This window comes from Silene latifolia, chromosome Y, assembly GCF_048544455.1.
Source record: "Silene latifolia isolate original U9 population chromosome Y, ASM4854445v1, whole genome shotgun sequence".
Taxonomy (NCBI): Eukaryota; Viridiplantae; Streptophyta; class Magnoliopsida; order Caryophyllales; family Caryophyllaceae; genus Silene; species Silene latifolia.
The window spans coordinates 166,902,433-166,916,199 of NC_133538.1; the positions used below are offsets into that span (position 1 = coordinate 166,902,433).

The 13,767-nt window shown below is 34.8% G+C and overlaps 1 long non-coding RNA gene across 1 annotated transcript; it reads right to left on the reverse strand.

Moving 5' to 3' along the window:
* Positions 1–2,884: 2,884 nt before the first annotated feature.
* LOC141633959 (uncharacterized) lies at positions 2,885–13,284 on the reverse strand. Its single transcript, XR_012538724.1, has 2 exons — positions 12,766–13,284; positions 2,885–3,639 (listed from the first exon to the last, which is right to left on the reverse strand). It is a non-coding gene; the product is annotated as an uncharacterized LOC141633959 (long non-coding RNA).
* Between the last annotated feature and the right edge of the window lie 483 nt (positions 13,285–13,767).

A 13,767-nucleotide genomic window follows, 5' to 3' on the forward strand; every position in this document is an offset into this window, starting at 1 on the left:
CATGGTTCGTACACTTTGCACGGAACTTCTAGTTCGCATGAGATCCCGATTCTATATATATATATATATATATATATATATATATATATATATATATATATATATATATATATATATATATATATATATATATATATATATATATATATATATATATATATATATATATAGTTGGAATCGAGTGAGAACTCCTAATATTTGAGGATTTAGGATTTCAAGACAATATCACAGGTTCTTGAATAAATATCACAAAAAATGAGACATGTGCAAAAAAAAAATTGAAAGATTTATTTTTATTTTATTTTTTGGGCGGGTGTTTTTTTTCTGTGATATTTTATCGAGTATTAACCTGTGATATTGTAATGAAATCCTCAACTCTCAAAAAGATAGTGTATCCTCATATGATCTAATTCATATAAATAGGATCTCGTGCGAACTTACGAACTAATTCTCACCCCTTAGATCAGCCAGATTACAGGCCAGGATTAAACCCTCATCACTCTCCCACTTGGTCTCTCTTCAAACCCAAAACCAACATCAACCTGTTATCTACTTGTCTCCCTCATCCATGATTCTTAGACCACAACCACCATACAATCGCCGGAGCTCCGACATAAACTTCGCCGGCGAACCACCTGAGCTTCCTCGCCAGTGGTACTTGATCTCCTTTTCTTTTCTTTTTTTCTTTCTCCTCGCCATCTTAACCATGTCGCCGGAGTGCTTGTCGCACCACCACCACAATTATAATCATTTCGGTCGGAATGGATTCTATTTGACTCGAAATCTTCCATAAATGCTAGTTTTTTGAAATTCTTCTTCGTTTCTCATAGATCTATGATTCAAATCACATTTTTTTAAAAAAATAATCGAGATCTATGGTTGTTATGACTTAATATTCAACGGAGTTTTCGGTTGTGGTGGAGAGAGAAGGGGCGGTGGGTGTGGTGGTTTCGTGTTAGTGATAGGAAATGGGGGTGACGAAGAGGATGAGTGGCTGGTATGGTCGTTGGTGGTTGCGGTGTTTAATTTAGTGGTAGACGGTGGTCAGTCTAGTGTTAGTTAGTCGTGGCCCATGGGTAAAGTTGGTTAGTACTGGTGGTAGTCATAGGGGTCGTGGGTGGTGTGGGTATGGCGGCAGTTGGCGGTGGTAATTTACGGTTAGGTGGTGGTTGCATAAAATAAGAGCCCAGATACACAGGTTAATACTACTGGGTACACAAGCTAATACTATTGGGTACACAGATGACATGTGTATCTGGAATACCTTCTGAATTTCTGATGCCCTTTCCTTTTGATAATTTATATGTACAGCTGAGTTTAATTTATCGGAGATTTCCGAACTGATTAATGGTTTTGTTTGTCGGAGACACCTCAGCCGGTGGAACTAATACTATTGGGCTGTATTTGGAGTGGCATCGGAGGATTGCATGTTGGTAGCTTAGCCGAGCAAGAAAGACTCGTACTTCGCACCGTAACTTAGTTCGTTGTTGGAGCGTGTCGGCCCATGTCTAAGAAGTCGTTAGTTGATAGAGGATGCTAATATAGACGACCTAGTGAATGAACTACGGAGTATCATTTAAGACCGACCAACCAACCTGAGAATAATTCGCTTGTGTCTTGACATTGAGCAGCAAAATACAAAGTTTCTCTTACCGTCAGTTATGCAATGTGATTATCTGTTTAGCTTATGTAAGCTGAAGTTTTTTTAACGCAAAATTCATTCATTCCTTGATCATTGTACGTAATGCTTCCACTTTTCCGCGGATCAACAAAAGTTAAGTCCTCTACTGATCATTGATTGTTAATTTGTTATTGAAGAATTGCATAAGAACATCGACAAAAAATATCCCGCCAAGTTGAAGATTAAGAATTGTATGAGAATTAAATAGTGATCACCTTCAAGGTACTCTCAAGTTTTCCAGCAAGAGATAATAACAATGTAGATTTCCTGATCCTGCAGGTCCCAGAAGCAATGTCATACTGAAAAATACCTAAAAGTGTTAATGTTTCCTATACTCTTTAACCTGTCATTGAGGATACTAACAATCTAACACCATGGGCATAATAATTGTGCTCAATCGACTTATATGTGCAAATATGGACCAGTCTTATGTACAATCGACTTTTATGTGCTAAATCGTACGATGCACACCGTAACTTAGTTCGTACTAGTATGTGATAATTGCGGACCTACGGTGGTGCGCAATGGTAGCTAAAATTGAAGTATATAAGAAATGTATCTACTGTTTACGTAAATTACTAACAAAGGGGATTAGATAAAATCATTTAAGTTATTAGATACATACTTTTAGCTATCTAGATACATTCTTTTAAGTCGTTAGATACACACATTTAGCTAGCTAGATACACTCTTTTAAATTACTAGATATATACCTTTACCTTGTTAGATACACATCTCTGGTAAGCTAGATACACCCATTTACTTTGTTAGATACACATCTCTGGCAAGTAAGATACACACCTTTAGATTACCAGATACAAACATTTACCTTACTAAATACACTCCTTAACCTTGCCAGATACACTTTTCTGCTAGATACAAGCCATTTAGCAAACTATCAACTTTATTTCGACACTATATCTATACATTAACGATAATTAGTTTAAAACAAAACCTAAAATAATAGCCTTTAAACCAAAGGTTTTAGGATCCTAATCCTCCTAAGGAGGCAATTCAAGTAGTGGCGATGTCTGGGAGCTAGAACCATACACAACTAAATTTAGAAGAGAAACATAAGAAATGAATAATTGAACCAAAACTCACAATATTAGTCTACCTGACTTAAAATCGAGGATTTACACCGAAAAACATACTTTTGTTAAACAACTTATGAACTTACTGAACGTGAAAAGATATCAAAAATAATATAAGAAACCAAATTAAGCATTACAAATCAAGGATTAAAAATATTAATCATGGAAGATTACAAAATCAGTGACTTTTTTCTCAAGCAAACATGAAGGATGATATTATTAAGAGTAAATCAATCTCCGATAGCGTTAAGATAGCTGGCGGAATGTCCAGCAAACAAAATATTTCTTCTTCTACAGTTTGACACAATCTAGCAACATTACTGCGACGGTATTCCCTTCCCGTTTGACATGAATACAATGAAAAGAATTAAAAAGATGGGATGATTCAACTATGTCATCGATGATCAAGCTCCATGGGAATTTTCCGGACCTCTGACTAGTAAAATGTATTAACTACAAATAAAGTCTAGTTTTCAATGATAGTCTTTTGAAAACCAAGTTGCTTGGCTCATGCACACCATATCCCTCTGCAATTTTTGGTTCTCAACTGGCCTGGCCTTCACTCTGCAACATTCTACAATTTTTGGTTCCCAATTGGTCACATGTTGCTTTGCCCATAATCTCCAGCTTACTCAACTGCCCGAGTAAGAGCAAATGAACCACCAGCTTGTGACTCCCAGACATACTACTCGAGTGCTCGTCATCATTGTGCTTGGTAGTGACAATAACCTTCTCAGCAACCAAGGAAGTGGAGTAAAATCCGGCACCAAATTGGCCGATCATACTCACATCCGCTCCAGCTTGTAATGTCTCTGAATTCTTTGTTTCTAGACTGTGCAATTGTTCCCAAGTTGTTCACCTGATCTACATACAGAACCACAGAACATGTCATCAATTAAAACCGTGACATTTTCAACCACAAAGTACAAATTATCATCTACTGTCATATAATAAAAACATTGATAACTCCAACAGTAAATGATAAAAAGCTCACAAATTTCAGTCAAAGCTACTAATTGAACAGAACGATCAGCATTATTACTCAAACTAGATATAAGCCCAACAAATTTCGAACTATCACGAGATGACTGGCTACGTTGATACTCACGAAGACTGCTATATCGATTAACTATCCAATCCCAATCAAATTACAAGCTCGCTTATCGACATGTAATTTATCAGAGGTTTTAGGTCTTTTCTGGCCCAGCCTCTACTCTCCATTTATGCACTCCATATTCAATACCAACATTTTCAAACACCAAATTATAACCCTAAACAATTGAAAATACGAAATTAGAAAATGATGCTGGCACTATTCTCTTTATCATTTACAATAGTGTGTATATTTCATCCAATGTACACTAGTAAAGCATTATTGAAAATAACTTTGTATTGGAAAATACAAAGTTATGAATGCGTGCATCATTTTGTACAAAGTAAAACTTTACAGCAAACTACAAGTATTAACTTTGTATTTGAAAATAGGAATTAATGATTTTATATAAATGCGTGCATCATTTTGTACAAATACTAAGTTAAGAAAAATAGAGGTAGCTGGTATTTCATAAAAGAAATAGTGGTACACAAGTAATTTGTTGTTGAGAAAAACATGTCTTCTGTATGATAGGCATATACGTCACAAGTTTGCGACTGGTCAAGTACTATCCATGTGGATACATAAGACAAAACAGATTGTTATCCTAGGCACTATGTGTTTGTCTTATCTACCCACATGGATAGTATTTGACCCGTCACAAAGTTTAGGATGGATATGTCTGTCACACATGAGAATTTGTGTAAAAAAAAATAGGGGTAATAACTACTAAGTTAAAAATCGACGGCAAGGAAATGTCAATGTCAGGCCGACGAAGGTCATACTGATTGATGGAGATGATGAGTTCGAATGTTTTGCAATAAGTGTCGAAAACATAATATCACGCGTACCTTAATAGCGGAATAGGTACGATGATCGACGTGTCGATTTCTGCCCACGAATCCAAAACTGAGACCGATACCGGTGGCTACTAGAGTCACCGGATATATTCACAACCCAAGTTCCAAAAGCACAAATGACGGTGGCTTTGTTGTGATTGAATGCTACTGTTTTGTGTTATTGGTGTTGTGTATATAATTCACACAGAATTATCAGATTATATAGGCACTCAAAATAGGAGTTACGGGGAGATGAATGAGGAGAAATAATTACCATTAAAACTGATTTAATGGCTCATTATCTCACCTTATTTACAACCATAATAACACAATATTGACTCCTTGTAATAGCCACATTAAAGTGGTCGTTCAACTCAAAATTCAATACTCCCACTCGGCCACACAACCGAGTCAATCCTCCCACTTGGTCACACAGCCAAGCTTATCACAATACAGTTTAACAAAACTATCAATCACATCTCATACAGGAAAATGGGGCGTGCGACCAATATGTAACAAGTAGTGTTATATTAAGTCACCATCAAACTAACATAACACTTTCACAATAACGATTCCCCATGTCATTCAAACAACACCGCAGCATACATTGTACCTTTATGCTATAACATGTTACGTAGTTATATACACAATATAACCGCCGGCCGGGCTTAACATGGTGTAGTTGAATTGATCATTCCTTAGACACTAATGAAAATCTATCTCAACTCGACTGCTTTCCTAACATGACCCGTTGAACCAACGACTTTATGATTCTCCGAAATCACGCTAAAATAGCAACATCAAATCTCAATTTCATCTCACAGCTCCAAGTCAAAGGGATTCGTACCAAAATAGGACACACAAGTCCAAAAGGGCTCACACAGCAACAGATTAGGGAATAATCTGTCACTCCTTACGGTCGACAAAACACACATAGTATGATATATGCGTCACAACATAGCTCCCACTATGATGGGCATATCACGCTTCTATGTCGTGCGAATCATAAGTCTAGATACTACTCAAGTATCCAACCCAAGCCACTAGAATGATATACTCAATATTCAATCTGACACTTGTGATTCGGTTCAAAACTTTAGTATGAAAATAGGGTGTCTTTTCATACTTCGACTACAAAAGTCTCATCTTGGAATTACTAAGGCGACTCTATAACGAGTCAATATCTTTTTCATACAACTTATGTACAAAGATAATCTCAACACTTACTAAGTGTTAAGTGACCCAGTCTCATCTTGCCCACTACATAAGTGTCAAGGCGATTACCTGTGTGACTAGGCAATCTAAAAGTTTGGTGAGATCTTATGTGCCTTATCATGCAACAAATGCATATGAACATTTTCCAAAAGATACAAAATCTTAATCCAAAAATGTCCATTATCAAACACATCCACAACTCAACAAGATTAAAACTTAAGTTGACTATTTTACATAATTAGCTCGACACATGAACTAATTAAGAACACATCTTATAAAATAATGCGCCAACCATCTTGTTAGTTAACCTTACTTGATGACAACACTTAGTCCTACACAAGAACTAATCTAGTCTTACCACAAAGGTAAAAGTTAAAATCACTTGATTACATATCATTGTAGTGTATAGGATCGATTTCGTAACAAAATACTTATCAATCAAAAAAGTTGACGTTCAACCATGTACTAAACAAAGTACATATCAAAATAACAACTGCACTAGAACAAGAAATAATACTCTAATTATTTCTTGCGCTTAATCGTAGGTTTAGACATAACCAAAGTATTATTTTCTTCTAAATATATACCAATATGTCACCAATTTACAAAGAGAATTTATTCTCCTTTATAATTTTGACATAACCATATTAATTCCACTACCATCCAATTAAATCATCACTCAAATGATTTATGGAATTTGAAATATATATATGGAAGATCATTCAACAAATGAATAAGCTTGAAGGACACAAAGATTTATTATCTTAATCATTTGAGACGAACTCAATTGATCGATTCATGTATATAAGTTTCTCGAGCACTTTGATTCGAGAAAATAGTCTTTATATCTATTTGAAAACAAAATCCAAATAGATGACCAAAACTTAGAAGAAGAAAAAAACGGGACAAATCCGAACCTAACCGTCATAAACACATTGCGACAATGTCTATCTGCTCTCATAATGACCATCCATTCTTATTACTTGATGAAGACTCTCACTTACTAAAAGTGATAGCTCCCACTTACTAAAAGTGGTAACAACAACTGAATAGTTAGGACAACTCCCACTATCATAATGAGCAAAACATCTTAAGGATCGACCTTATGTTAATCCTTATAACTTGACATACAAGTTAATGTTTACTCTTTAGTAGATAAACTATCATCTTTACCTTGGATCATGGCACTACTCCCACTATCGAAAACTGAAGAGAAGTTAAACTATCATTGGTGTCTCAGTTAGATCACAAATTCTCCCACTCACCAAAAGATAGTTTTTGCATTGTAACGAATACAAGACAAAAGTCTACTAATCTTCACCGAACACTTAGGAACACATCCAAGTGAATATATATTGTGAGTCACTTAAACACAAAGTTTAACAAATGTTAAGACATGAATGACCAACCTCTATATTATCCAAAACTTATTTTGGAGCGAATAAAATTTCCTCAAAACACATTTAAGGAATCCTCCTATAAACCAAAAGAAGGAAAACTTGATCAATGTCATACTTCACTTAATTAACCATGTCAAGTGATGTACAATTCCTCAATTAAAACAACCTCTTGTCATAGCAATTAGGAATTGTAAGATCAAAGCACATATTTTTCCTCATTTACACTTTGAACATATCAAAGAGTTATTCACAACCAACATATTTACTAAGAGTTCTAACTCTAAATTCAAAGTCGGTTTTTCACTATTATTATAAAATGTTTGAACATATCAAACACGTTATAAAATGATAGAACAATGAATACACGCCCGTATGGCATGAATCATCTCAAATTAAGAGGAAAAAACAAACGGTCTCATGATGTTCCTTAACATTTAACTACCCACAGATAAAATAAAAATAGATTGAAATATAAAAGTGAAAGACAATGAACATATATTAAAATGTAATCAAATAGATAAGTAAAGTAATGCGGTAAACATTTATATTATGACCAACACATAGCCATAACGAACTATTAACAAGAGGTTAAAAAGAATCCGTAATTTTCAATAAACTAATTATTGAAGCACAATTAAGTGCGTAGAGAATTAACACATCAAAGTAACACAAAGCCTCTTTGAAACATAGTTTAGCTAGCATAGCTAAAACTGAATAATCCATCGACAAACAAGGGATTAAACAACTACGAGTTATAAATATTCCTGCTCTGTTTCTAAATCCACGAAGGACAAGAATTCACAGTAGATGCAAGAAACAAATATATAACTCAAATTGATGGAAATGATGTCATTTGACTCGAATCTATCATGAACCAAATTAATATTATCTCCACATTATTCTCTTGTCGACACTAAGTCAAACATATTTAACAATACCGCATATTTGTCCTCAATAGCAAGAAAAACATAGACCATTAATAATCATTTCGGGAGTCATTAGCGCCAAGACGCACACTTCTCCCCTTTCAATAAGTTTGAGACTTTTACTAAGACGATTGAGTGTACCGACAACAAAACATCAAGAGTTTTTCATTTTTCCTAATCCCAAAATCGAATGGTAAACAAATCACCATGGAAAAATAACTCTTTATGTCAGCCAACCCCGTGTATAAAAGGCACATCGTTATGTCACGTAAGATAAACAAAACGACGACAGTCCTTAAAACACTTTCGGGTCAAAACACACAGTCTTGTACCCCAAGTCAAATCAAAATTGACTTACACCTAATCTTACGCTACATAAACTTTAAGACATGTCTCAAAACTAACTTAATAGGTCTACATACAAAATAACACAATTTTGCATGGATCAAGCTTACTATATTTGAACTAATACTGGTAAAAACACAGATTTCATAATCCTACTCATTAATAAGATATTCAACCTCGATAATATAATAGTAATCACAATTTCTCCAAATCGTGATTATTAATAAGATACAAAATCTTATCACTCTATTTATCAAAATTCAAACCGCTTTACCATGGTGAATAAATCACCAAAAACACTTGTTGTCAAACACAAGTATACTACTTAAGGCACAATTCCAAATTAAATTATTTAAAACCCATCATTTATATTGTTCGTTCGAAAATTTCGCTAAGCTCATAATCATCACAAACGTCATAAACGAGAAATTTCAATAATTTAATTAACAACTTAAGATTAAATGAAACTAAATCACTTAATCCTTAAAAACAACTAAACAAAATTAGCCATTCACCTTTATAATATCGGTTAAACATATTAACACGAAAAAATAATATCACTCAGATATTACACAAATACTATGCAACAGAAATTTGCACGTTGTAAAAAAAACTTGATCATAACAAATATGATAGTTTAAATGAATTATTGATACACAACTAATATGTATTCAATTCTTTCTATCTCTCATGTAAAAACTAATTTTACACGTTACTATATATCACTAAGATATATTGGGCTCTCTTATGTAAAACGAATTTACATGTACAGGTACATCACAAAGATATACATCATTTATGTAAAACAAAATTACAAAAACTAATAATCTAATATATCACAAAGATATAAGTTATTTCGTAAAATAAATTTACAAGAACCCTATATCACAAAGATATAAGTCATTTTGTAAAACAAATATACAATAATTATCATATCACTAAGATATGAGCCTTGTATGTAAGTTATAAAATATCACCAACAACAAATGTCAATAAGATATTTATTTTTCTATGTAATACAAAATTACACAATTTCACAAGATAAATAAACGAAACGGATTCGCAAGTTCTAACTTTATCTTGCAGAACACAATATAGAGATAGTAATGAGTAGCATATACTAAATTGAACACGGAGTCGAATAATAGTATTTCTCATACCCATAAATCTGCTCGCCAAAGTGCTTAAAACAGAAAATGTCACCGAGACAACTAAAATTTACAAACAAGGACAAATTTACATGACTTGTAAAATATCACTTAGATATTTACCATTTACAATTAAAATAAGTTTTATGAAACATATTTATAAAATATAATTAATATCACGAAAGATATTATTACCCACATAAAACAAATTTACATGGTCCAGGCATAAATATATACGCAGACTATGAAACACATTCATAAAATATCCGATATAATTTTATTTATACATATAAAACAAATTTATATGACTCACATCCAACATTGTATGAAACATATTCACACATTTATATTAATCTATAAAATATTACGAAACAAATTTGTATAGATAAATTTAGGCTAAACACATTAGCATAGCATGTAAAACGAATTTACACAATCTTAAAATAACTAAACAAATTATATAATATCACTTAAACATTAAAATAAATTTAATTCATATGAGTAAAGATTACAAAAAACAAATCATTAAAATCACTTCATATGGACTAAACAAGATACTCTATATTATGCCAAGACACAATAATAAACAAAACCATAAAAGACAAAAAAAAACCAAAGTGATTATAATTAAGCAATTAAGCAACAGTCCAACATATAGACCACTTGGTTAGATATGAGTACAAAAGAAAGAGTATAACTCACATATAGACCCACAAAGCACTGAGCAATACAGTATATAAAGAATATATACATCTGATATTTAATTGCACTAAGCCCATCGTCATCTTCTTTTTAAAGTGTTCAACCAAAAAACAAAACAGAAGATCGACACTATGAATTCCCCAGAAAATCGAAGAACTCATCTTCGTAGAATTGAAGAACACATCTCCATTCCCATTTCACCGAACACATCTCCATTCCCATTTCACCTCCATTAAAAGATGAATAACCCATCTCCATCTATTAATTAGTGATAACGATTTGAAAAACGTTTCACACAAAAGCGAGTCTTCCACAATCAAAATCGTCATATACATCAACCTTGTACCACCACGACCAGAACGATCGATGCCATCACTTAGATCGGCGCCGGAGAATTTAATTGAGCCGGTTCACGCGCTCAACGCGTCATGGTCGGTGTCGGCGTGTGACACACACGCGCCGTCGGTGTAAGGCGGTTTTGTCTCAATTGCGGAAAAATAATTTTGACATCAGCTTCAACCGAAATATTACCACCGTGGCACAGATCAGTGATGGATACTTCGATTAATCCGACCCACGCTCTCGAATGCGCGGAACGGTGAAGGCGACTATAGATGTGCGCTGATCTCTGGAGAAGGTGAAGTTCAAGAATTCTGTCTACAACGAAAGTAGATGTGGGACTTACCCGCACCGACGGCCGACGCCGGAGAAAGGGGATGATCTTGTGGGAAGTACAACAATAAATTGTAAGATCTGGTTTGTACTCTTAAGATATACGGAGTATAAGATAAAACAATCATCCAGAATCCTTAAACATGTCATCCTAGTGCAATTTTTTCCATTTTACACAAAAATAAAACAAAATCGAGGCCGAGATTACACCAACACATGGTGTAATATTACTCATGCTAAAGAGGGGTATACATACGTACTTAATCAAAATCGGGACAGAAGCCAAACACGATCGGCTCTGATACCACTGTTAGAAATATGCGTACCTTAATAGCGGAATAGGTACGATGATCGACGTGCCGATTTCTGCCCACGAATCCAAAACTGAGACCGATACCGGTGGCTACTAGAGTCACCGGATATATTCACAACCCAAGTTCCAAAAGCACAAATGACGGTGGCTTTGTTGTGATTGAATGCTACTGTTTTGTGTTATTGGTGTTGTGTATATAATTCACACAGAATTATCAGATTATATAGGCACTCAAAATAGGAGTTACGGGGAGATGAATGAGGAGAAATAATTACCATTAAAACTGATTTAATGGCTCATTATCTCACCTTATTTACAACCATAATAACACAATATTGACTCCTTGTAATAGCCATATTGAAGTAGTCCTTAAACTCAAAATTCAATAATGTGGATACATAAGACAAAACAGATTGTTATCCTAGGCACTATGTGTTTGTCTTATCTACCCCCATGGATAGTATTTGACCCGTCACAAAGTTTAGGATGGATATGTCTGTCACACATGAGAATTTGTGTAAGAAAAATAGGGGTAATAACTACTAAGTTAAAAATCGACGGCAAGGAAATGTCAATGTCAGGCCGACGAAGGTCCTACTAATTGATGGAGATGATGAGTTCGAATGTTTTGCAATAAGTGTCGAAAACACGCGTTGACAAACGTGAAAACAAAAAGTGGTAGAGTGGAGTTGAATGGAGGAAGTATGATGTAGCAAAAACTTGTTAGGTACACTCCTTTGAATTAGTAGATACATACTTATAGCTAGCTAGATACACTTGTTCAAGTTGTTGGATACACTCTTTTTAATTTGCTAGATACACTTTTTTTGCTTACTAGCTACACTTATTTGAATTAATATATACATATTTGTAGCTAGCTAGATACACTCCTTTAAGTTGCTCGATAAATTTTTTAAAGTTACTAGATACACTCATTTGAATTAGTAGATACACTCTTTCAAGTTGTTGGTTACACTCTTTAAGTTGCTAGATACACTCCTTTTGCTTGTTAAATACTCTCCATTAAATTACTAGATACATACATCTAGCAATTTAGATACACTCTTTTATTCTTTTATGACATATAAATCACCCTGAATTAACTGATTTATTAGTGAGTGAGTACTATTTAACCTTTTTTATTAAGAATGCGCCCCTACCAATGCATTTTGACTGTTATTATTTGAATTGCTCGTGCTCATCTCGTTAAAATTGGTTTATCAACTATAGTAAGGCTTCCGATTGTCCATGATAAGTAAATCTCTCACAATCACACAAGTGTATAATGTTGCACAAATTCATAGGAAGTAGATTGTATCAGTAAGCTTACTAATTACCTGACATATGTTCTTGCAGTAGTTGCCAAGAGCCCAGAGTCCAGAATATTTGAGCATTGCTTAAGATCTAATTGTTGCTCCAATTTCTTGCATCCAGAAGCAACCGCAAGCCAATATGATATTTGATATGCTCCAGTCCACACATTCATGTGGTATCATAAATTAACACTCCTGAATTTATAGCCTAGATACACAAATCGATTTGTGTATCTTGTAGTACTAACTTGTATATCTGCGGTCATATATTATGCAACCACCACTCACCACCTCACAATCACTGACCAACCCTACCCGCGACTAACACCTGACCCACCACGCGGCAGCGTTTACTAACCTCACCCATGAACCATCACCATCAATATCAACATAGACGCCGTCCATACTTCACCGACCCTCACCGGCGAACTTCCTCCTAGCAACGACCTCTCTCCCATTCGAATCCCCTCATCATCGATAGCCCATCACCACGGCGACCCACGCAACCCACCTATTACTACCACACAGCGTAACCGTACGCCAATTACTCCCTCCGTCCCGGTCATTTGTTGTCCTTTTCCCTTTTGGGGTGTCTCAGTCAATTGTTGTCCTTTCTATTTTAAGAATGAACTTCATGAACAATTTGATCATTCACACTCAATTTGTTCCACTTGTCATTTAGTAATTGGCCTCCTCCACTTTCCTTGGTCTTTGTGCCAAAACCAAAGGACAACAATTGACCGGAACGGAGGGAGTACTTTTTTTTTCTTCATAAAACTCGATTGAAATGTTAGATCTACCAAAAGCGAAGTAAGATTTCAAAAATTTATTTGATCCAGCGAGATTATCGGGAAATTTGGAGCCGGATAATGGTCTCCAACGACGTTTTCGTCGCCGGTGAAGGTGACGAATAAAACCTGGCGGTTGGTTCGGTACGTCGGCGTAGCTAGAAATAGTGGAATTGTCAGGTTGAAAAAGTTATCACCATGGCCTGAAGCGGTAACGAGTGGTGGTGGTGGTGGTGGT